Source organism: Tursiops truncatus, chromosome 16 (assembly GCF_011762595.2).
Source record: "Tursiops truncatus isolate mTurTru1 chromosome 16, mTurTru1.mat.Y, whole genome shotgun sequence".
NCBI lineage: Eukaryota > Metazoa > Chordata > Mammalia > Artiodactyla > Delphinidae > Tursiops > Tursiops truncatus.
The window spans coordinates 16,467,802-16,491,025 of record NC_047049.1 but is presented as its reverse complement, the minus strand read 5'-3'; the positions used below and the strand labels follow the sequence as shown (position 1 = coordinate 16,491,025).

Genomic DNA, 23,224 nt, shown 5'->3' with positions numbered 1-23,224 from the left:
ATTGAAAAGTGAATTACTGAACGAGTGAATGAATGGAGGATGTAAGACAGATACCAGGAAGGATTTTAATAGCAAAACCTGTCCAGTCTTTCACCCCAAATGATTGGTGCAGGCATCCAGGCTGGTGGGGCTGGAGTGGGGACCTGAATGCCAGGCCGTGCAGAATAAAATCCCCCAGAGCACACGAACTGACGTCTGGGGGGGATGTACTTCCTTAAGTGCCGCCAAGCTCCTTGACCTCCACACTACCTCTGACCAAATAAACATGCTGTTCTTCAGACAAACGACCATCCAGCCAACACCCAAAGTGGCCACTGGCCAACAGGCACTTGGGTTCGATGCTGATTTTGTTGAAAGAGCTGAATGCTCACCGTGGAGCTCCAGCCCTTCTGCACCGGCTCTCTTCTCTCCCATCTCTGGCTGAGGACAGAGCATCCCAAGTTGGGACTCTTCATCTTCCTGAACACGAGGGAGGATGTGCTCCTGACCGGGCGCCAAGGCACCCCAGCACCCTGAGAGGCGGCCCCTGGGTGGATCTGGAACATTCAGAAATGCTGCCATCTTGTGGCCTTCAGGCCGGAGCAAGATACTCTCGGGCCAACTTCAACAAGCAGCTCCTGGAAGGCTCCTCTGAGTTTTCCTTTGTTCTCATTTTGTCCCATCTCGACCTCCGTCCTCCTGCTCCAGGGTGATGACCAATCCATGCTTGCCTATCATTTGGGGATTTGGAATTTTTCTTTCTGAAAAGAGCTCAATCAGAATGCACTCTAGAATTCTTAGGAGTTTTTTTCAAATTCTTTCTCAAAAGAGAACACTTCACTGAGAGTTGGTCAGGAGACTCCCCAGTGTGTCCAGTGTCCCCCTGGGCCCAGCTCAGAGCACAGGCCATGGAGGACGGCCGTGTCTGCAACATCTTGGTCCACCAGAGCTGCTCTGTCCGGGAACCCCGTGGTGGACGTGGGTACTTACGCTCAGCTTCTGAAAGCTGGATAGCATTCCCATCGAAAGATGCAGCCTGAGTCTGGAAGGTCGTGTTCATCAGCGACCCCAGCAAACCCCTGAGGACCCCAGGTAGAAAACTGGCCTCAAGGGGATGCCGTTGAGACAGCAGATTATCCTTCCTACAATCCTCTGGCATCCTGAAAGGAAGAAGCAAATCCTCGACTGGGTGCTTTCAGGCTGATTCCTAGAAGATGTTGCTCCCCATGAGGGTCTCACAGACTGTGCATGTTTGCATCACAAAAAGCATGGGCAGCTTGTGCCCCCAACCTGTTCTGGGTGGATTTTCTGCTTCAGGGCCAGCCTTGGGCAAAACTGTCAAGGGGAAAATAATGATCTTTGGCACATCCCAGCTCTCCTGGAATTTATCAGATCCGTACAGGGCAAGCCCCTGAGGGAAGCGGGTGGAACACAGGACAGGTAAGTTTTGCCGGGAAAGGGATCTGGGTACGAGGTCTAGGCTGCTTCCCAAAAGGGGGGGATGGTAAAGGAGGGTGCTCAGTGCTGAGTTGAGCGGTTAGAATCAAAGAGCAGTAAGGGGCTGTGAAATTGACTGACAGCAGTCCTGTCCACTGGGTTAAGTTGAAGCTGTCACGTAGGGCCTGGCAAAAAAGCTACCGGCTACTTCCTGAGTTCAAGGAGAATAGCCTTTGTCCCGTGGGAAGGTGGGCAGGGACGAGGCTTGCTGGGTGCCTGCTGACTCTGCGGGGATGGGGCAGAGACACACATATGTGTGTTATTGTTTAGCTGACTTCATCTTTAACCATGGGCTGGCCAGGCCTGGACCGTTTGGGGTTATAAAAAGTGAATCTGTCCCCATTTTACTGATGAAAGCACCAAGGCTTATGGAGTGTCCAGTGGCGTGGCCAAATGTTAGGGCCAGTAAGAGGCAACATTAGAGGCAGCCTATATTCATCTTCTGTGCTGCTGTAACTAAGTACCACTAACTTAGTGGCTTGAAACAACGCAAATGTAGTATTTTACGAGAGTTGGACAAGGGTCTCACTGGGCTAAAATAAAGGTGTCGGCAGGACCGCGTTCCTTCTGGAAGCTCTAGGAAAGAATCCGTTTCTTTGCCTCTTCCGGCTTCTGGAGGCCACTGCCTGCCTTGGCTCATGGAGTCCCCCTCCCCCTTCAAAGCCAGCAGCATTGCATCTCGCTGACACTTCCGTCGGGCACACCTCTGCCCACTGCCAGGAAACATTCTTCACTTTTAAAGACGAGTTGCACCCACCCGGATAATCCAGGCTAACCTCCCCACCTCAAGGTCCTCAACCTTAATCCCAAAGTTCCTTTTGCCAGGTCAGGTGGCATATTCACAGGTTCTAGGGGATTAGGGCGTGGACATCTTTAGGAGTCATTATTCTGTCCATCGATGGTGGTCTCCACTCACTGGCTCCTCATTCAGAGCTCTGGGCCAGACACACCAGCCTGTGCTTCCCCCCTTTTCCCTCCACCCCTTTCCTGCCTCCCATTAAACACAGAGTGACTTCACCTCGGGCTACATCTGCTTGCAAACTGCTTGCTCAGGTTCTCACCCAAACCCACCGTTTGACTCAGAAATTACTTGCAGGACTAATTGTTGCTTGAGGCTACTTGTGAAAAGGGGATAGCTTATAACAAAAACCCCAGCACAAGGCTTCAAGGTATGAAATGAATTGTTCGGGGAGGGGCCAGGAGACACACACACACACACACACACACACACACACACACACACACACACTCCATTTGAGCGCAATACTGCACCTCCCTCTCAGAACACGCCTTTAAAATTGTTTTCTAAACCCAATAATAAAATGGAAGCAGAAAGGCAAAACAAAAAAAACTGTGGACTTGGTCTGGAACATGATTATTCTTTCACTTGTCAAGTGAGTTTGAAGAAAAAGTTGGCCGGATAAAAGAAGCAAGGAGGAATTTGACCGACTTGTTTAAAGATATGTAAGCTTTTGAAAAAGAGGAATTTATAAATTAGAAATGTTTGTTGTTGATTTTCTAAATGAACCATTCAGGGTTAATCCCCAGTTGAATGTGGCCCAGTGCCTGTCTGGTTTACCCTAGCTGCCACGTAAAGTTAGGGCTCAAATCCAAATATCTTTCCTGAAAGAATTCTTTTACCTCTCCATGCAATATGACTCATAATCTTGTTAACTTTATTTGTAAGTGTTTTGCTTCTAACTTTATATGTTCTTCTTTTATTATCAGCCACGTCACAGAGTTTGGTACAATTTAAGTTATGTATAATACAATGGGTGGGGAGTCTTAGCTGGAGTCTGAACTGCTTTCCCCCAAGGATGCAGGCACGTGTGGACCAGCCCCAGGGATGTGGAGTCCCTCTAGCAGGACTCTACCTACCTGAGAGATGGGGGAGCCTCTTGAGAAAGGACTCATCCTTGAGGAAGGGAGAATGGACAGTGTTGGAGAAGATGGGGGTTGGTACTCCAAGTGCAGGCTGTCACTTGTGTTAATCTCCATTTCACCCATCTAAGCTGGACCTCGAGTTCTCAGAAGGGGCCTGTGACAGAAGGAAGTGAACGGAAGATGAAAGGGCAGGACAAGTGGGTAAACTGACAGAGGCTGCTGCTCGCTCCCCAGCCCTGCAGATGCCATGGAGGCCAGAGGAAGGTGGATGGAACTACCAAAGGAGAGTGAGGATGTGTGGAACCAACCCTTAAGAAGAAAGAAGATGATGGGTCTCCAGGTTGAAGAGTGGGAACCCCCAGAGTAAGAGAGGGTCAGTTCCAAGGGTGTGGGAGAGTTTTGAAGGTTTGCTCTTTTCACTTTCTCACATTGTCCGGGCAGACCACTGATCTTTATCTCCCCTGCAAGGCACAGCAGTGCCCATCCGGCATCCCTTGGAGGATGGAGGTCAGCAGCAAGTTGAGCTTCAGCCTAGCCAGGGTGGTGAGCCACCCTCCCCAGGGGAAGCTCAGCTCCAGCTGAAAATGCAATCTTACTCTACATTCCCTCTGCCCTGTTCTGTGTCCCTCATTCTCCTCCTGAGAGCTCTCCACTAAGACATCGCTTGAACAAAAATCCCTGCTTCAGGGTCTGCTTCTAGGAACTTGACTTAAGACAGTAGAGTAAATGGAAATGGCTAAAGTGGCAGAAATTAGTCCTAGCATAATAGTAATTGTAAATAGGTTAAAGTCACTGATTTAAAAAAAATAGAGATTCCTGACTGGATCAAAAGTAAAAACGAAAAAAATGAATAAGAACCAAAGTCCAGAAATACACACAATTAGTAAACTCACATTAATAGGTGTTTATAGAACAACGTATCGAACACAGAATATACATCATTTTTTGAGTGCACATAGAACATACACAAAAACTTACCCATAAACTTAGGCATAAAAGAAACCTCAATAAATTCTAAAGAGTTAATATCAGACAATGTTTTCAGATCACGTTGGGAAAAGAAGCAACTGATATTAGCTTAAAAAATTACATCCATTAGCTAACTAAAAATTGTGCTATTTAATTACTCTTGGGTTGAAGAGAAAATCGTAAGGGGAGTTCTAAAATACTTAAAGCTAAATGCAAATGAAAACACTGTATACCATGATTTGTGCACCACATGAAAGAAGGAACATATGGCTTTAAATACATTTGTCCAGGAAAAAAAAAAAAAAAAAACCGAAACAAATCATCTAGGCTTTGAGATCTAAACTTTCACATTTTTTCAGCAGCAAAAAGAAATCTCAAAAAGGCGTGATGGAAAGAAATAATAAAAATAGGATAAATAGTAAGAAATAATGGAACTGAGAAAAGAAAAAAATTAACAAGACTCACAAGATCAAAGGCTAGCATTCTGAAAAGATTAATAAAAAGAGACAGATGGCTGGTTAAGTTTATTTTTTAACTGAAATTTTGGTTGAGAGAATTGTAGATTTACATGCAATCATAATAAATAGTATATAGAGATTTTATGTACTCTTTTCCCCAAAGGTAACATTTTGCAAAACCATAGTACAAAGCACAACCAGGATATTGACAATATTACAATACACTGATTTTATTTAGAATTTTCCAGTTTTACTTGTACATATTTGTGTGTGTGCATGTGTGTGCACTTAGTTCTATGAAATTTTTTCAACTTATTGCACCCAATTTATTCGGTTATTTTATTGATGTACAGTTGATTTACAATGTTTCAGGTATACAGCAAAGTGATTCAGTTATACATACGTGTATAGTTCTATGCAATTTTGTCACATTTAGATATGTGTACCTGCCACCCCAGCCAAGATACTGAATAGTTCCTTTATCAAAAGGATTGCTTGTGAAAAATTGATTTTGGAAAGAAGGGAGAGAAGATACAAATAAATAGATACATCATTAAAGCAGATAAATACCTATAGCTGCAGTAAAAATTTAGAGAATAATAATAGAATATTATGAACAGCTGTATAGCAAAAGATTGGAAAACTTAGGCAAAATGGATAAATTGTCAGAAAAAAATAAAAAGTCCAAACTGGGATAAGACAAATAGAAATATTGAATAGAAATAGCTAATAGAGTAATACAGTTGATTCTTGAACAACATGGGTTCGAACCGCATGAGTCCCCTAACTGGTGGATTTTTTCACTAAATGTGTACTACAGTACTGCACAATCAGTCCGCAGTTATATGCATGGATGGAACCACGAATATGGAGGGCCAACTGTAAAGTTATTTGTAGATTTTTGACTCCACGGAGGGTCGGCACCCCTAACCCTCATGTTGCTCAAATATCAGCTGTAGATATGGTGATCAAATAGGTTTCCACTCTAAACTCCAGTATCAATTTTAGAAGTGAGTTCTATTAAATTGTCAAATTAATGGTAATCCTTACCTTACACAAGTTGTTTCAGAAATCAGAAGGAGGGAAAGCTACCTAACATATTTTATGAGAGGAATATGCTAGAAAGATATTAGCTAACCAAATTCAATAATATAGCTAAACTAAATAATGTCAAAGTATAGCTCAACCTCAGAAAATCGAATGAAATTCACTATATTATGTACTTAAGAAGAAAAATTACATGGTTATCTCAATATATCCAGAATATGATTTTCATAAAGTTCAACATCTAATTATGATTTTTTAACTCAGAGAAAAGGTACTTTGAAAAAGCTTTCCTTAAATTGTTAAGTGCCCAATACATATACATGAGCAAAAGCTAAACTTAATGAAAAAAATTCAGATATATTTCATTAAGATTGTTAATGAGACAAATATATACTTTATCCTTTTAAACAACATAGTATAGGATATTCTGTCCAATACTACAATAAGAAAATGAGACAAAATATGGAAAATTGAAAGAATTTTTTTAAATTGTACTTATTTGTAGATGATAATGATCATTCCCACAGTGAATCCAACAGAATCAATAGAAAAAACTCTTAAGACTCCTAAGTGTCTGGCAAGATTGCTAGATGCAAGAGTAATTTATATACCTCAATGAAAAAAAGTTGTCTCTGACTTCTACTTATGGTTATGTTGAAGTCCTGGGACAGGACTTACCATCCTACCATAAACAACTAGAAAACAGGATAAAATATATGAAACAGCTGTTTTCAGGTATTGAACAGCAGGTAGCACAGGACTACGATCTTTCAAAAAAGGCAAAAAATGAGGCAAACCCTACAATCCCTGACCTGCCTGGAAGAATATTCTGGAATACAGTAGGAAGAGGGGGCTTCTCAAGCAGTTCATGGCTGCCCCACTGAGCTGGGAAGAAAGATATCAGAGTTTGATGAGGCTGAGGAGACTGGAACTTGTGGGTAGAGAACCAGAGAGGAAGGAGGTTAGATAGAGGAAGAACTCCATGCCATATAAAGGAACAAAATAATGCCATTTGCAGTGACATGGATGGACCTAGAGACTGTCATACAGAGTGCGGTAAGTCAGAAAGAGAAAGACAAATATCATATAATATCCCTTATATGTGGAATCTAGAAAAATGGTACAGATGATCTTATTTGCAAAGCAGAAATAGAGTCACAGATGTAGAAAACAAACTTATGGTCACCAAGGAGGGAAAGGGAGAGGTGGGATGAATTGGGAGATTAGGATTGACATGTATACCCTACTATATATAAAATAGATAGCTAATGAGAACCTACTGTATAGCACAGGGAACTCTACTCAATGCTCTGCGGTGACCTAAATGGGAAGGAAATCTAAAAAACAGTGGATATATGTATATGTATAACTGATTCACTTTGCTGTACAGCAGAAACTAACACAACATTGTAAAGCAACTATACTCTAATAAAAATTAATAATAATAAAAAAAGAACTCCATGAGTTTCTGCTGACTACTAAAATGTGCCCATGTAGAATGAAACTCTATGTAACCAGGAAAAGAAGGTTGGGGAACTGTAAAGTAAATAATTTCAAGTGTTTACACAGGGCAAGGAGACACTTGAGTTCTGACCAACTGAAGGAGAGAGTTCTTCTTGAACATCTGAAATTTTCAGTAAAGTCACTAGAAAAGTCATACCTTAGTAATAGGTTAAAATAGCCCAGAGTAAAGGTCACTTTAAATCTACCCTTAAAAATGGTTAAAACAAGCCTCAAAAGGACAAGTTGATCTGCACATTACTAAACTGCCTGCCACACAAACCCAACACTCCAGAAAAAAAACAAGAAAATCTAGCACTACACAACATAAAATTCACAATGTCTAGCACCCAAAAGATATTACTCAAAATGGCAAGAAATAGGAAAATATGACCCAGAGCCAAGAAAAAAAATAGTCAAAAGAAACAAACATGAAAATGACAGATGATGGAATTTGCAAACAATGTTCTTATATGTGAAATAGTATATTATTGCTAAAAAGACAAACTGTAGGAAGTTACATGTATATATGGTAAACTCTAGAGCAACCAAAAAAGAATCAAAGAAGGATAGTTAATGAGCTATTAATGGAGAATTAATTTAATGTGAAATAATACCCAATTGATCCACAACAACATGGGATATGAGAGAAAAATAAATAATAGATGGGAGGGAAAAAAAAGGAAATAACAAAACAGTATATTTAAATCCAACCATATTGTTAGTTACATTAAATGTAAATGACCTAAACACTCCAACTAAAAGACAAATTTGTCAGACTGGACCCAATTATATGCTATTTCAAGGAAAATGAGAAAATATTTTAACTTCATGAAAATGAAGACAAAAAAATGTGAGATGCAGCTAATGCAGGATTTAGAGAGATATTTATAGCCTTAAATAACCATATTAGGAAAGAATAAAGGTTAAAAATCAGTAATCTTACCCTCCACTATAGTAATCTTACCTTTTGCTACATGACGTTAGAAAAATAAGAACAATATAAACTTAAAGTTAGTAGAAGGAAGAATATAATAAATATAAGAATAGAAATCCAAGAAACAGAAAACAGACAAAAAAAGGGGGGGAAGAATCAATGAAACAGAAAGCTGGTTTCTTAAAAATGTCAATAAAACTGATAAATTTCTAGTTAGAGTCGTCAAAAGAAAAAAGAGAAGACAGAAATTACTAATATCAACTATAAATGAGGAGACATCATTATGAATCCTACAGACATTAAAATAATAATGGAATAATAAGGGAATAGTTTGAGCAATGTTATCAAGTAAATTTAACAACCTATCTGAAATGGAAAAGTCACCTAAAAGACCTAAATTTTCAACAACAACAACAAAAAATAACTCAAGAAAAAAATCCCTCAAGTATCTTAAATCAGTTTAAAAAATAAATTAGTAATTAAAAGCTTTCCCACAAGAAAAATCCTGCCCCTGATATCTTTACTGGTAAAGTCTATCAAACAGTTAAGGAAGAAGCAATATCAATCTTAAGTTTTTACAGAAAATAGAGTAAGAGGGAACACCTCCTAACTCATGTTATGAAGCTGGTATTACCTGAATATGAAAACAAGGCAAAAGAACCCCAGAAATTCTAAGAAAAGAAAATTATAGACCAATACTTTCCATAAAATATCTGCAAAAAACATTAACAGGATTTAGTAAATCTAAGCCAATAATGTATACAATGGATAATACATTGTGTCCAAGTGGTGTTTATCCCAGGGATGCAAAAACAATAAAAAAGATCAATAAACACAATTCACCTTATTAATAGAATAGAAATCTTACATGATCATCTCAGTAGACGTAGAAAAGACATTTGATAAAATTCAATACCTATTCATGATAATAACACTCAGTAAATTAGGAATAAGAAAGAACTTCCTCAGACAGATACAGGTTATCTATAAGAAATACCTACAGCTAATATCATACTTTAGAGTGAAAAATGAAAATTTCTTCCTTAAGGTTGGAAATAAGCAAAGCTGTCTGCTCTCACCATGCCTGTTCAGTATTGTACTAGAGGTCCTAGACAGTGCAATAATATAGGAAAGAAATTTTTTAAATTGAAGGCATACAGATTGGAAAAGAAGTGAAATTCTCTTTATTTGGAGAATTTATTTGATTGTCTATGTAGAAATTACCAAGAGTCTATAAACATGAAACTGGAACTAATATACTAATTTCACAGTATTTTATGATACGAGGTCAATATACAAAAATCAATTTATTTCCAGACACTATCAAACAAAAATTAGAAAATAAAATTCTTAAAAAGGCAATTCGAATTTATTGTGATGGAAAGCGAATCAGTTGTTGCCTTGGGTGAACAGAAGTTGTAAGGATTGATTACAAAGCGGCAAGAAGGGACATTTGCAGGTGATGTACATGTTCTATATTTTGATTGTGGTGGTGATTACATAGGTGTACACACTTGTTAAAACTCATTAAATCCTATAATCAAAATTGGTGCATCTTACTGTCTATAAATTTTTGTGTTGATAACGTTGAAGTTTTAAAAAGTTAAAAAAAAATATTGTGGTTCCACTACACCAGTGATAACCTACTAGAAAAATATAATAGAGATCATGTCACTATTCATAATAGTCTACCATCACCCTCCATTACCAGGAGTATCTAGAGATCAACCTAAAAGTACACAAGATCTTTACAGAGAAAACAATTTAAGTAAAATAAACCTAAATAAATAGAGACATAGAACATACTTATAAATAGAGCAACTTAAATGTCAATTCTCCCCACATCAGTTCTTAAAATTTTATTCAATTCCAATAAAATTTTATCTTTTTTGGACCTTTATAAATCTTCTGAAATTAAGAAGAATAAAGCTGCATAAATGGCGAAGATAATTTTGAAAAATAAAAAGGAGCAAAGAAAGAAAACTTTGCCCTTTTAAATATCAAGATATTCTACAAAGACATGGTAATATAGATAATGGGGCATTAGTGCAAAAGAACAGACAAATTGACAAATGGAATAAAGAAGGAACCTCAGAAAGAGACCAATAATGTATGATAAAGAGGCACAAGGATTCAGTGGAGAAAAGAAAGTGAATGATTTAATAGATTCTGTTAGGGTAACTGGCTCAGTGGATGAACATAAATAAAGTTTGACTCTAATTCAAGCCACATTGAAAAATAAACTCAAAAAAGGCCTAAATGTGAAAGAAAAATGCTGTGTATTCAATAGAAGAATATGTAAAAGAATATCTTTTTGACCTTAGGGTGGTAAAGCTTTCTTCAATAAGACACCCAAAGCATAAACCACATGGCAAAAATTGGTGAACATGACTACATCAAAATTTAAAATATCTGCTCAAACATGGCCACTAAAGCCCTAATTAACTGATGGGTGGCATATTGGGAGGAGATAATAAACACTGTCTAAAACTAACAAAGAAGTAGACTCTAGAATATAAGATACTGCAAACTAAGAAGAGAAAGACAGAAAATCTAATGGGGAGATGTGAGCAGCTCCTAGAAGGGGAAGCTAAATGGCCAATAAGTTAATGGAGAACTGTTCAACCTCATCAGTAATTAGAAAGATGCAAATTAAAATAGCAATGAGATGCCGATTGGCAACAATTAGAAAAGTCAGAAGAAAAGACAAAATGTTAGTGAGGATATGGGGAAACAGGAAATTTCCAATCACTCAATTCTCCAGAAATACAAGGCCCCCAATGTCCCCAGTGAGCTCTGGGTTGCTAGCTGGGTGCTTGGGCAGGAATGGCGTGGAGCCACTTCAAGTGACGCAACGTGAGCTGTCAATGAGCTACCAGGTAACCGCCAAGGGTGGCCTGGATGCACGCCAACAGGAGAGACCAGGGTGGCATCCAGGTCCTGGCACTTGTCCAGATCGGATGGGAAAATTCAGGAGAGGGTTAAAGAATACAGTATCTTTCTACTCGGAAATGTACAAGGGAGTGTGGGAGAAATAGAAGCCAGTTATGGGGTGTTGGAACATTAATACCTGCCCCCTGCCTCTCATTCTTCCAAGGAGGAAAGGAAGATAGCAGATATGAGTGAGGTCCGTGGGTCTGGCTCCTCTGGTGCTTTGAACATTCTCTGGGACCCTGTGTGGGGGACTCTCCCTGCCTTAGAATCCTCGTCCACACTGTGGGAGGGCTCCCTGCCCCTGCCTACCTCACAGGCCAGGTTACATAAATACGAAGACCTGCAATTTCAAAATGCAAGTGGTGGGCTGAACCACTAGGAAGAGTTTGCTGGGCTGCTTTGAGGTTTGACCTATTTCTTTTTTACCAGAAGCTTTTTTGGAAACTGTCTTTGTTAAGGCTTTTCCTTCCTTCTTCCTTTCTTCCCTCTGATTTTGACATCAGGACAAAAGCCAGCGTGGGCAGAATTTGGGCGTTTAAGGACACTGCAGAGCAAGGAGTCCATTCCCGACCCCTCCTCCCTCCCAGGCCCTGGTCTCTCTGCAAGAGTCCCTCTGAAGTCCCAAAATGAAGGACAAGGTTCTTCATCCTCTGGAGGTCCCACTTTCTGGTCTCTCTATTCAGCAGCCCAGGACTGGGGTCCCAAGCAGAAGCCTCAGGACCCGAGGTTTGTCCAAGGCCATCTAAGCCCAAGACTTATCATACTTCCCCAATCCATCGCTCCAAAAAAAAAAGAACTTTGGGTCTGCAAAGTGTGTCCCCAACAGAACATTTAGGAGGCAGGATAGACTTGTCTATGGGATGAGACTCTAGCCACTAGCTTCACATCCCCTAAAATTTTCCCTACCTGGCTGACTGTGGTCTAAGAATTTGCCATTAGCACTAAAATCAAATAAGGAAAACTTGAACCCAGCCAGGAGTATCCCATTAAGCTTTATCAGTCATTTATGCCTCAGTGTAAATGAGATGCTCAGAGCCTGAGGTAGAGTGTGAGAAGATTCCAGAAGCCTGCCACATAAGATGGAGACTTTTAAGGGGGAAGAGGGCACAGGTAGGACAGGTGAGGGTGCCACAGAAAAACTGATGCACTCCTGCTGGCTCTGGTTGGGACTGGCTTGCCCAAAGGCTACCCAACTCCCTCCCACCCTGCCCCCAGGATGCTAGTCCTGGTTCCCTCTCTTCCCAGGCTGGTACCAGCTGTCAGACCCACTAGCATCTCCTGACCCTACCTCTCCACTCACTCCTCTTTCACCTTCTCTCCCTACAGATCTCTCCATCCCTTTTTTCATTTTCTCTTTCCATTTTTTTCACTCTCTCATTTTTCTTTCTCTTTCACATTTGTCTTTCACTTTCACATTTTATCTTATTCATTTCCCTTTTGACTTGTCTTTCACATTCTCTCTTTTACTTTCATCCTCTTCTATTTCACTTTCACTTTCTCTAACTCCCTTTTCGCTGCAGTACTCAGCCTGCCCTTCGAGAGCATGGTGTGTCCTTCCTATGCCGTAAATCTGTTTTGATAGCCTTCACTAGAAAAGAGGGTTTTGTTCACGTACATGCCGTATGTCTGGTGAGCATCCACACTCCCTTTTTTCTTTTCCTCTTTCCTTTCTTTTTCCCTTTCCCCATTTTCGCTCTTTTCCCCCCTCTTGTCTGCGTCTACCTCCCCCCTCTCCTTCTCTCTCCTCCCTCTCTATCCTTCTCTCCCCCCATCCTCTTCCTTTCAACTGCATGAACATCTCAATTGCACGATGTCGGCAGATCCTTGCCGGTCTGATATTTTATACTAGGTGCGTCTGCCTTAACTATTCTACTTAAAAATTAAACCCATCTGCCCCAAACTGAAAACAGCCTCTCCCTCACCAGGGACAATAAATATTGATGACTTGAGGCAGGATTGGCTTTATGATGTTTGATGACAACTGATATCAGTTACAGAACTTACATCATTTAATAAAAAAATGAAAAGCCCTAGCAGGGATGTTGCATGTCAACAGACATTATTAAATGTCAAAAGAAATACATTTTCTTCAAGAGCCTGAAATCTAAACAATGTGAGGGTGCTGGGGGAGGGGGGCTGGGCTGGGGATGTTTGGACAGCTTTTATGTGCAGTTAGGGATATTGTTTCTTTTTGTGTCCACCCTAATTTGTGCCAGTTGATTTTTTTTTCTAGAGCACTACTATAGCCACCAGTACAAAACCTTTCTCAAGAAATCCTCCTCCTGTTCATTATTTGAAAAGCTGAGTCCATTTGAAGACTCTCTCCTTCCCCCAGGGGTGACCTCTGAGATGCTCCAGAGAAAACTGGATATGCTGAAGGGCAACCAGAGCTGGAAGCCGAGGATGGGGTGAGAACACTTGTGACTCTCTTTATTTTTATTGTCAGTACAAAATCAGGACTGTCTGGCTCTGAAGTTGATAGCACATAAACCAAAGTCTGGTATGTATGCCTACTGTGCTTCTATTTCTACCCTGATAAGTTAAATATAAATAGCGTTATTAAAGGGGTGACTGCCAACATTTCTATTTGGGGTACATGCAGTCATAAAAAAAATAGAAGGGTGGAAACATTTACTGCTGTTTTAAATGTATTTATATGCTTTATGGAGCTGGATTCTGGCTACCTAAGATACTTCCCGAGACTCATTTGGGTACTTTAGAAGGATCATAAATTCTTGTGGTCTTGAGGGTGGTTTGGCTAATTAAGTCCCTAAAGTCTTTTGTAATTGAAAAGGTTAACATGGCGCCTTCAAATTCCTAACTGACCCCCTCCCACTCCCAGGAGCTTATGCAGTGGGAGCATCAGACACCTTTTTAATCACTGCGGTTGTCGTGGTCTTCCAAAGAAGGTTCTGGAAGAAGAGAACAGAACTGCAATGGGAATGCAGGGGTTTATGCTACTCGATCCTGCATCTGTAAAACAGGGTTATTATTCATACGCATCTGACAGTCATCGTGGAAGTCCCAGAAATATTGTTTGTGGAAGTGATTTGAAGATGGTGAAGGGCTGAGTGGTATCTCTTGTGGAGAAGCAGAACGTAGCTGGGAGATCACTGGACTTTGGATATCTAACAGTTGGGGAAGTCACATGCCCTCTCAGAGCCTCGATTTTATCACCTGTGAAATGGAGATGCTAATACCTGCCTCTTAGGCCTTTAGTGGAAATGAGACACAATGTGTGTCTGTTTAGACACAGTGGAAATTAGACACAAAGGGTGTGAAGCTGTTGAGTAAACAATGAAGTGCTGCATTCTTTCATTCATAAATACTTCTCAACACTGACTGTTCCTAAGATGGGCTGCTGGGAGCTGAGGGTGGAGACAGAAGTTGTCTGAGGGGCAGTTTTGACCTTGAGGTTAAAGGTCAGAGCTGCTGACCTTTGACCTCAGCAGCCCTGGCCTCGGAACCTAGAGGCCCCCTGCCAAGGCTGTGGGGGGATTTCATGGCTATGGGAGGAAGTGCCAAGGAAGGATGGGAAAGAATAACTGGGTCTAAATTGTCTGAGCTATGGAGGGTGGGGCATGGGCGCACGAGTGCATGGGGAGGTTGACCTTTACTGGTTGACTGGTTGTCCAAGGCCAGTGGATGCACAGGAATGGCGCCGAAGGGAAAGAATGATGCTGAGTTTGGATAAAGGAGGTATATGGAGGCTGGAAGGATGAGTTTCAAGACCTCGGATGAGGAGAATGGGGAGCCAAACACAAGGTGTGTTAGGATGTCTGTAGACATCACCATTGCACTCACATTCACAAGATTTGCCCTGTTTCCTCTTCGTGCGGTTAAGGTTGGAAGGAAACTGGAGTGCTTCGAAGGTCCCACGTCCAGCTTCAGACAGGCCTTCTGCCATCCTGCCCATCACCCCACGATCTTAGTCTCCAGAGCTGGGAAGTGGGAGTGGGCACTGACAGGATTCTCTCAGAAGTGACCTTGATTTGTTCAGCAATTCCTTTCCTCAGCCAAACCAGAAAAACCGCTGAGCCTGAGGTATCTGGCATGGGTTACGGGGTTCTGGATCCTTTAAGGGCAAATAACTATAAAATGAAAATGGTTCCCTTAAAAGTTCACTTAGTCCTTGGAGTGTGTGTGAGTGTGTGTGAGTGTGTGTGTGTGTGTGTGTGTGTGTGTGTGTGTGTGTGTGTGTGTAGGGAAGGGGGTCTCACTTTTTCCAAATGAACTTCCCCCTGATTAAGAGCAAGTGCGAACAGATGGGGAGGGTGTATGTCATAATAGAAACAGGCTTTTCATGACTGACCACCAGCAAATTAAAAAAAAAAAATCGCTCTCTCCCTGCTTTATTCCTTTTGGACATCTACTCCTTTTGGAAGTTGTCCCTTTAAATGAGGTAGACAAGCTGGGGTTGTTTTCCTCCAAGGAATTTAAGAGAATCAACATGTTTCCTTTCCTGGTTGCATCTGTGGTTCAGTTGCTTAAAATATTTCACTTCTTAAAGTAACCTCCGATTGTTACCATGGTGGATTTGTTTTTTGTGTCCCCCACCCCTTGTTTTGGTTTTGGTTTTGTTTGTTTTGTTTGTTTTGTTTTAAGGTAGAGAAGACCAGCTGCAGGAGAAGAAAACAACAACAAAAAAAGACGACTTCTAGTTGTCAGAATCGGAATGCGTATCAGTTATGCTGGGAGACAATGAAAACATCAAAAAGCACATGCAAGCCATAAAAAATTCAGGTCCTCTGAAGCAATGTGGGACACGCTTGGTTGTGCTCCTCATTTGCATGTCAGTACCCACAATGCTCTGCAAGCTCCCAGATCCTTCTGAGCAGGCCCAGTGTCTGAGCTCTAGGGAACGAAGTGAAAGTTTCGCATGTGCTGGTACGTGAGGGAGGTACTTTGGTATCTGCGGGGGAAACGCAAGGCGGGTGCGGGGCTGTGGTGATTAGCAGCCAGCCCTTTGGGGCTTAATCACAGGCTGGGGAGCCGTACCTTGCCTTTTGTGTTGGTTTTTTGTTTTTTGCTTTTTGCCTTCTTCTTCTTCCCTTTCCCCAGACACGCTGCGGTGGTGAAGTCACGCTGTGCAGGAAGAGGAGGACGTCAGACTTTGGAAGTCCTGGCTGGCTGGCTTGCTACAGCACTCGCCTGGAATTGGAGATTTTTGTGCAATGTGTTTTCTGACTCGAATCCTCGCCCCAGGATGCACTGGCGTTTTTGGCATTTGGGCTCCTGTGGATAGTCCTTGCCTGGTTGATGCAAAAGACAGTGGTGCCACCATGACCCACTGGGGTCGGGGTTTCCCCTCGGCCCTGCTAACAGGGCTCCCTCTGACCTCACCCTTCCCACCCAGACATGATGCTTTTCCCTCCAAACCCTGCTCCGCAAGCCATCTACCAGAGCCATTATCTGGATATTCCAAATTCCAGGGGTGGCTTGGGAATACAGGCCTCAAACTAAGAGCTGGAGAAGGAGGAAATTTTTTTTTTTTTTTTTTGCGGTATGCAGACCTCTCACTGCTGTGGCCTCTCCAGTTGCAGAGCACAGGCTCCGGACGCGCAGGCTCAGCGGCCATGGCTCACGGGCCCAGCCGCTTTGCGGCATGTGGGATCTTCCCGGACCGGGGCACGAACCCGTGTCCCCTGCATCGGCAGGCGGACTCTCAACCACTGCGCCACCAGGGAAGCCCGAGGAAATAAATTTGGCCCCTAACTAGCCCCTGCCCCCAGCCTCCTGGGTGGTCTTGGGCGTGTCACTTCGCACCCTCCATTTCTCCCTTCCTTCCCCAGACTGTCCCAGGAGCTAGAGGACCGTGACTTTTATTCCACTTGTGATTTTAAAATGGCCAAGCATTCCGGGACATGATAAAATACATAAAAAAGAAAAGTAAAGCTCAATCTGTGAGGCTTCTACCCGGAAGGTTTTTGTCTGGGTTTGTACTTTGATTTTGGAGCTTTGCTTTTCTCAGTGCTGCAAAGGAGTTTTAGGCTAGATTAATTTAGCGGTAGGATGATCCGGGCAGCAGAGTGAACGCAGATACATGAGGGCTCTCAACCCAGCTCCTGAAACCCCAAGCTTCAGAGGTAAGATAAAAGTCAGCCCCCATCCAGAATGCCGAAGCGGGCTCCCCTGCAAGCCAGATCCAGCCGACAGATTTGTTTTCTCCAGTCTGTACACAGTGTTGTCAAATGTGTTGAATCAGTTGCCAGCATTTGAAAATCAGGAGCTTTTATAGCATCTCTTAAAACATCTGAAGATCTGGTCGCTCTCCGCCTACATTTCTTCCTAGGAACGGCCAGGCAGGGTTGCACAGACAGCGCCTCCTGGGGGAGGCTCTCTTCTCCTGCAGGGTCTGCTGTCTCTGGTCCACCACAGGCCCTCCAGCCACCCACTCCACTCACCTATGTTCCTGTCTGGATTTGCAGGCTTTTGTACGCTCAGCCTCAGCCAGAATCCCTGAGTTTTTCTACTTTGTTACCAATGACATTGACATAGGGATGACCCCGCCCTCAGCTTGGACAGCTTTTCACGGCGGGAATCGAGGGGAGGCAGGACCGAGGGCCTAGTCTCACAAGCACCCCCAGCTTTTCTGTCCCAATCCCCCAAATGTGCTCTGCTTCAGCAAATGTGTTTTTCACCTGCTGCAGCCTGAGGAATCCGCTCTGCACTCCCGCCTCCTCTTGGCATGCGTATTTCCCTTCACTTCTGTTGCCTAAAGTAGTCTGGGGTGAGGGGAGGGTTGCAAGGTTTGGATTTTTAAAAATTCCTTCCCAGATTTGTTGTGTCTAATTTGGGCTGCAAATGGTTTTTGGTGTCAACGACTAACCACTGTTTGGTCTGCACAGCCATCTCTGTTGAACTTGGATGACAGCGAAAGCCCAGGTTCCCCAAATAAAGTCTAAATACATTTACACATTTATTCCCACATGCATCTTTATGTTTCTGCCTGTCTCACCACACCTCAGACACATCCATGGATGGGAGCATCCTGGGAAGAAAACGAGCAGGTAATTTGACCCTTTACTGTAAACTTCATAAAAGAAAAAAACCCGGCAAGTTGACCCAACGGATAGTGAGTAAGAAAGATGCTTCAGAGCAAGGATGTTAGAATGAGAACTTAGACTGCAATTTGGTTGTTTCCTTATGACCTAAAGGACAAATGATATCACTAGAGTGAAGAATGGGAAATAAAGTAGAGAGTAGAGAAAAATAAGTGAAAAGGTCACTTTTAAAAATTACCCCTCCCCCTGCTAAAAAACAATCGAATTAGGATTCTTTACCAATATCGGAACCTTAAATATGTTTAATATTCACCAAGTTATGAGACAGTTCTAACAACAGGTGATGCCAGGTTTTACTAATACTGATGATGACAGATGATGACAGTTACCGTTGACTGAAAGCTCACTGTGTCCTAGGCACAGGGCTAAGGGCTATCGCACTTTGACTCCTTTAATCTTTAGAACAACTCTTTAAGGTCGATGTGTTGTCCCCATTGGACAGGCGAGGAAACTGACAGCATTGTTAAGTAATATGTCCACTGTCCCAGAGGTGGAAAAGGATGGAGCTGGTATGCAGACCACACCACCCTGCAGCAGAATCTGGGCCTGGACCCCAAGGCTGATGCCACCCCCCTCACCAGCTGGCCAGAGTAAGGATCTAGCAGACAGCCTGCCTTGGTCATGACGGGCCTGGGAACTGGCACACTGGAGAGTCTGAGAAGGCTAGAGGGAAACAAATGGTGTATTTGACCCACAATCCCATTGCTAAAAATGACCCCCAGGGATGTACCATGGGAAGCCCACTGGCTCCCCTTCTATGAAACCCTTGATCTTCAGAGATTATCCCACTCTAGACCAATTGATAGAATAAGGCACTGCCTTTGATGGTTTCTTCACCCTGAATATATGTGGCTGGGCGGGGGACGCAAAGCGTTCTCATTACCTGGCTGAGGTGACAAGGCCATACCGGCAGCAAGGCCAGGATTGAGAGGCAGAGGCAGAATTGAGAGGAAGCCCCATCTTCTACTGCGTCATATCTGAGGAGAATGGTGAGGATGAAATGGGGGTCTGAACCCCAAGGCGCACGGCTGGAGAGAGACGAGCATCATCAATGAACCCTGAGTCAGAACAGGGCAACTCTTTATATGGTGACTGTCAAATGTGGGCAGTGGCTGAAGCAAGCTGGGAAAGACTGAAGGCTCGACTTTTATATACCCCTGCCATGGACATTGAGCATGTAAGGAGGGCCAGGGACTGTGGGAGGGAGATACCAAAATGAACAAGGCAGGTTCTCTGCCTTTCAGCAGCCTACACAATTCCTCTGTTGCAAGGCAATTCTAACAGAGAGGCAAAGTTCAGTGGGCGAAAACAGATCATTCTAATGGTAAAGTGGGGAACTGTGCTCGCAGGGTCAGGGACCATGCATACTCGCCTTTCCATTGCCCCATGTGGACCACAGGGTTGGGCCTTCATGGGCATTAAGTAAACGTCTGTTGATGAATGACTGCCTCAGTCAATGATTGAATTTTTCTAGGGGCTCTTAGAAAAACTTGGGGGAGAGGTAGAAATTGAATGTATGTGTTGAAATTAGACTTGCTGCTAGAAACAGATAACTGAATTAATAGTTGTAATAAATAAAAATTTCTTTTTCTGTCATGTAACATGAAGTCTAGAGGCTGAGAATCCCATGGCAGCATGGCAGCTTCATGATCATCAGGGAGCCAGCCTCCTTCAATCTTTCTGCTCTTCCATCTTAAGCTCATGAATTCCACTCCCAAGATTGCCTCGTGGTAACAAGATGGCTGCTGGAACTCCATTTATCACATCCATGTTCCAGGTAGAAGGAGAAAGGAGAGAAGGACAGCTTTCCCAGAAGACTCAGTTGACTTCCACTAATATTTTATTGGCCATTTGTAATTGCCAAGGAGACTAGGAAATTTTTTTTTTTTAAATCCGGGCACATTGTCAATCTGGGTAAAGTCTTGTTTCTGATAGTAAGGAAGAAGGGAAGAACGGATAGTGGGTACACAAGAGCAGACTCTGTCTCGCAAGATTCAGCCTTCTTTACCGAGAAGGAGAAGGAAAGGAATTCACCAAGGTAACTCCTGTCTCACTCCTGTCCTGTGAGACACACAGCTGTGAGACAGTCTTTACTGTGGCCTGATGATGTGGCAAGCACAATGCATGGGTGCCTGGGACACATAATTAGTTCCTTAGCTATTTAAATCCTACTGCCAAGGGCTTGGCTAATTGCTTTGACTTCGCCTTCATTATTTGCAGCTGTTGAAACTGCCTCTAAGAATGCTCAGCCTCTATTTCCTAATGAAGCTTCTGGTGAAAAATGGAATCTGACAGGTATGTGGACAGAAATGCCCTGCAGTGGCTGGCAGAGCTGGACGTGTTCACCGGGCAGATAGATGGACAGATAATCTTCAGTAAGCACCGAGTTTTACCCAACAGCAAACTGATCTCCTCTCAGTGGCTCAAACAGCCTCTTACAGCATATTTGCCGACTTCTGCTGAACAGAATACTAGACTTTCTCACTTTTTTTAAGGCTACAAAAATTAGAGCTACTGTGTAAGACAAGTGCCAAATTTCCACTCATATGTTTGTTCAGCTTTTCCCCCAAACGCAAACCAAAGAGACGTTCTTGGTTTTCCCTAGATGGCAACCCAACAGCCAGCCCTGTGTTCTTAGATAAGGAGGGGTCCCTTGACACAGAGAGCATAATGAGGCTGGGATACTTTCCAGTTTTCTTTAGCCCAGGGCTGGGGAAACTGGATGGAGATTGCTCAAGAGGAGCGGCAGGAATGTGAATGGAAATCCTTGGAGTTCTCCTGCCCCTCGTCGTTAGCCTCCAAGGACTGCTGAAGGGGCGGACCACCTCCTGGTGAAACCTCAGCTTCTACTAAGGCATTAGGAAATGACCAGTCCTTGAAGGAGGCTGAGATTATCCAAAACCCCGCATCTCACCGATATTCCCATTGCCATGGAGAAAGACTCATAGAAAGGAGAGACTAAATTCTTCATATCGTTCATGCCGGTAATTATGTACAAACATCTTCTTTCTAGTTTCACTGTAAACTTTATACAAACAGAGAATATGTCTTTCTTGTTCTCTGTTCTAGCTCCCTGCTCAGAGTATAAGTAATGCTCAATAAGTATTAGTTTAAAGACCGTAGAGATAACGCTACCTAATTCTTTCTGGAACAATGTCTGATTTGGCTTCTTTCATCTCCTTTTTTTTTTTTTTTTTTTTTGTCAGGCTTTTGACATATTTTCTTCTGGGCATTTTCTTTGTGCATTTTTTTAGTCATTGAGGTTATATTGCATATACAGTCAGCCCTCTGTATCTGGAGGTTCTGCATCTGTGGATTCAACCATGTGCAGGTCGAAATATTTTTTTAAAAATCCAGAAATTTCCAAAAAGCAAAAGCTTGAATTTGCTGCATGCTGGCAACAATTTACATAGCATTTCCATTGTTGTTTACAAGTATTTACATGGTATTTACATTGTATTAGATGTTATAAGTAATCTAGAGATGATTTAAAGTAGACAGGACGTTGTGGGTAGGTTATATACAAATACTGGGCCATTTTATACAAGGAACTTGAGTATCTGCAGATTTTTGTATCCATGGGGCATCCTGGAACTGTATACACAATTGTGTGTAATATAATACACAGAATAGTGAAACATAATGTGATACGCAATTATGTGTGATGCTTTGTCAAGTAGCATTATAGTATAAGCATGTTCCTGGATGTGTTTGTACAAGCTAAACTGCTATAATAAAGAGACTCGAAGATGCAGAGGGTTATCTTCGGATTTATTTATTCATAGGATTCATAAATCACAAGATTTATTCATCTCTTATTTTATAGTCTAAAGATAGGCTAGGGCAGGTAGACAGTTCTGTTCCACAAGGTCATCCAGGGAACAAACTGGACGAGCAGCTCTTTCTTCTTTAACACGTGGTCTCCATATCTTGGTCCCAGGCGGCTCCTCCAGTTTTCATCATTTGCAGGTCAGGGGAAGAGGGAAAGAGAGCATGGAGGGCAAGCAGCTTCTTCATAAAACATGATTCAGTAGGTGTACCCTTCACTTGGGCTTACATCTCATTGGCCAAAACTTAGAACATAACTATAACTAGCTGCAAGGGAGGCTGCAAATGGTAGTCTCTAGTTGAACAATTATATGTAGAATCAGTGTTTCCAAATACCCAGTGGATATGAATCTTCAGGGTTTACAAATGAGAAGTTGGAATTCCTGGGAATTCTTAGACATTCCTGAAATCGTGTTATTCTTAAAGGACTTCCAGTATTCCTCACAGTCTTTACTCATTACTATGGATAACTAACAATGATAGCTTAATAAATAAGAAATATTAAGTTTAGTGAATTTACAAACAACTAGAGCCTGTAGTAAATAATCAAACATTGGAAAATACCAGTGAACATTATTGGGTAACATTTAAATAATTTAACATTCAAATCTCAAGCAGGTAAAGCACTATATAGAATCACAGGCAAAATTGCCCACTTAAGGGCTTATTTTGCTCCCCAAACTTGTTATTTCTGAGAACATAATTAACAAGATACATATATATATAAAGTATACATGTACATAAACAATAATATTTATTTTATTTGCAAGAATGACTTGCTATTAGCAGCAGTCACAGCCACAAACACACACTTATAGCAGGACAAGAGCTACAAGTATGACTGATTAGGTCATGACCAGTTCTCTCCTATGTGTTCCTGTTCTGGTTCCCAGAAATGCCAACCTTAACCTGTTGGTGATTCTGCTGTAGCTTTTGACTTGACATTGGTGGATTAAAACCAATAATGTCTCTATGTTGATTGTTAAGCTTCAATTCTTGAAGGAGGATTATTATACTTCTTCCTATTACTCCAATTTCTTTTTATTTATTTATTTATTTTTGGGTGTGTTGGGTCTTCGTTTCTGTGAGAGGGCTTTCTGTAGTTGCGGCGAGCCAGGGCCACTCTT

At 42.2% G+C, this 23,224-nt stretch overlaps 1 long non-coding RNA gene across 5 annotated transcripts; it reads left to right on the top strand.

Moving 5' to 3' along the window:
* The first annotated feature begins 374 nt into the window (after positions 1-374).
* LOC141276788 (uncharacterized) lies at positions 375-22,017 on the top strand. Of its 5 annotated transcripts, none has more exons than XR_012326895.1 (4): positions 375-1,419; positions 3,489-3,723; positions 13,541-13,613; positions 14,048-22,017. It is a non-coding gene; the product is annotated as an uncharacterized lncRNA (long non-coding RNA). The 5 variants fall into 5 exon arrangements; XR_012326894.1 differs by having other exon boundaries at positions 3,489-3,733; XR_012326893.1 differs by having other exon boundaries at positions 389-1,419; positions 3,489-3,733; positions 13,439-16,092; positions 16,267-22,017.
* Positions 22,018-23,224: the final 1,207 nt, after the last annotated feature.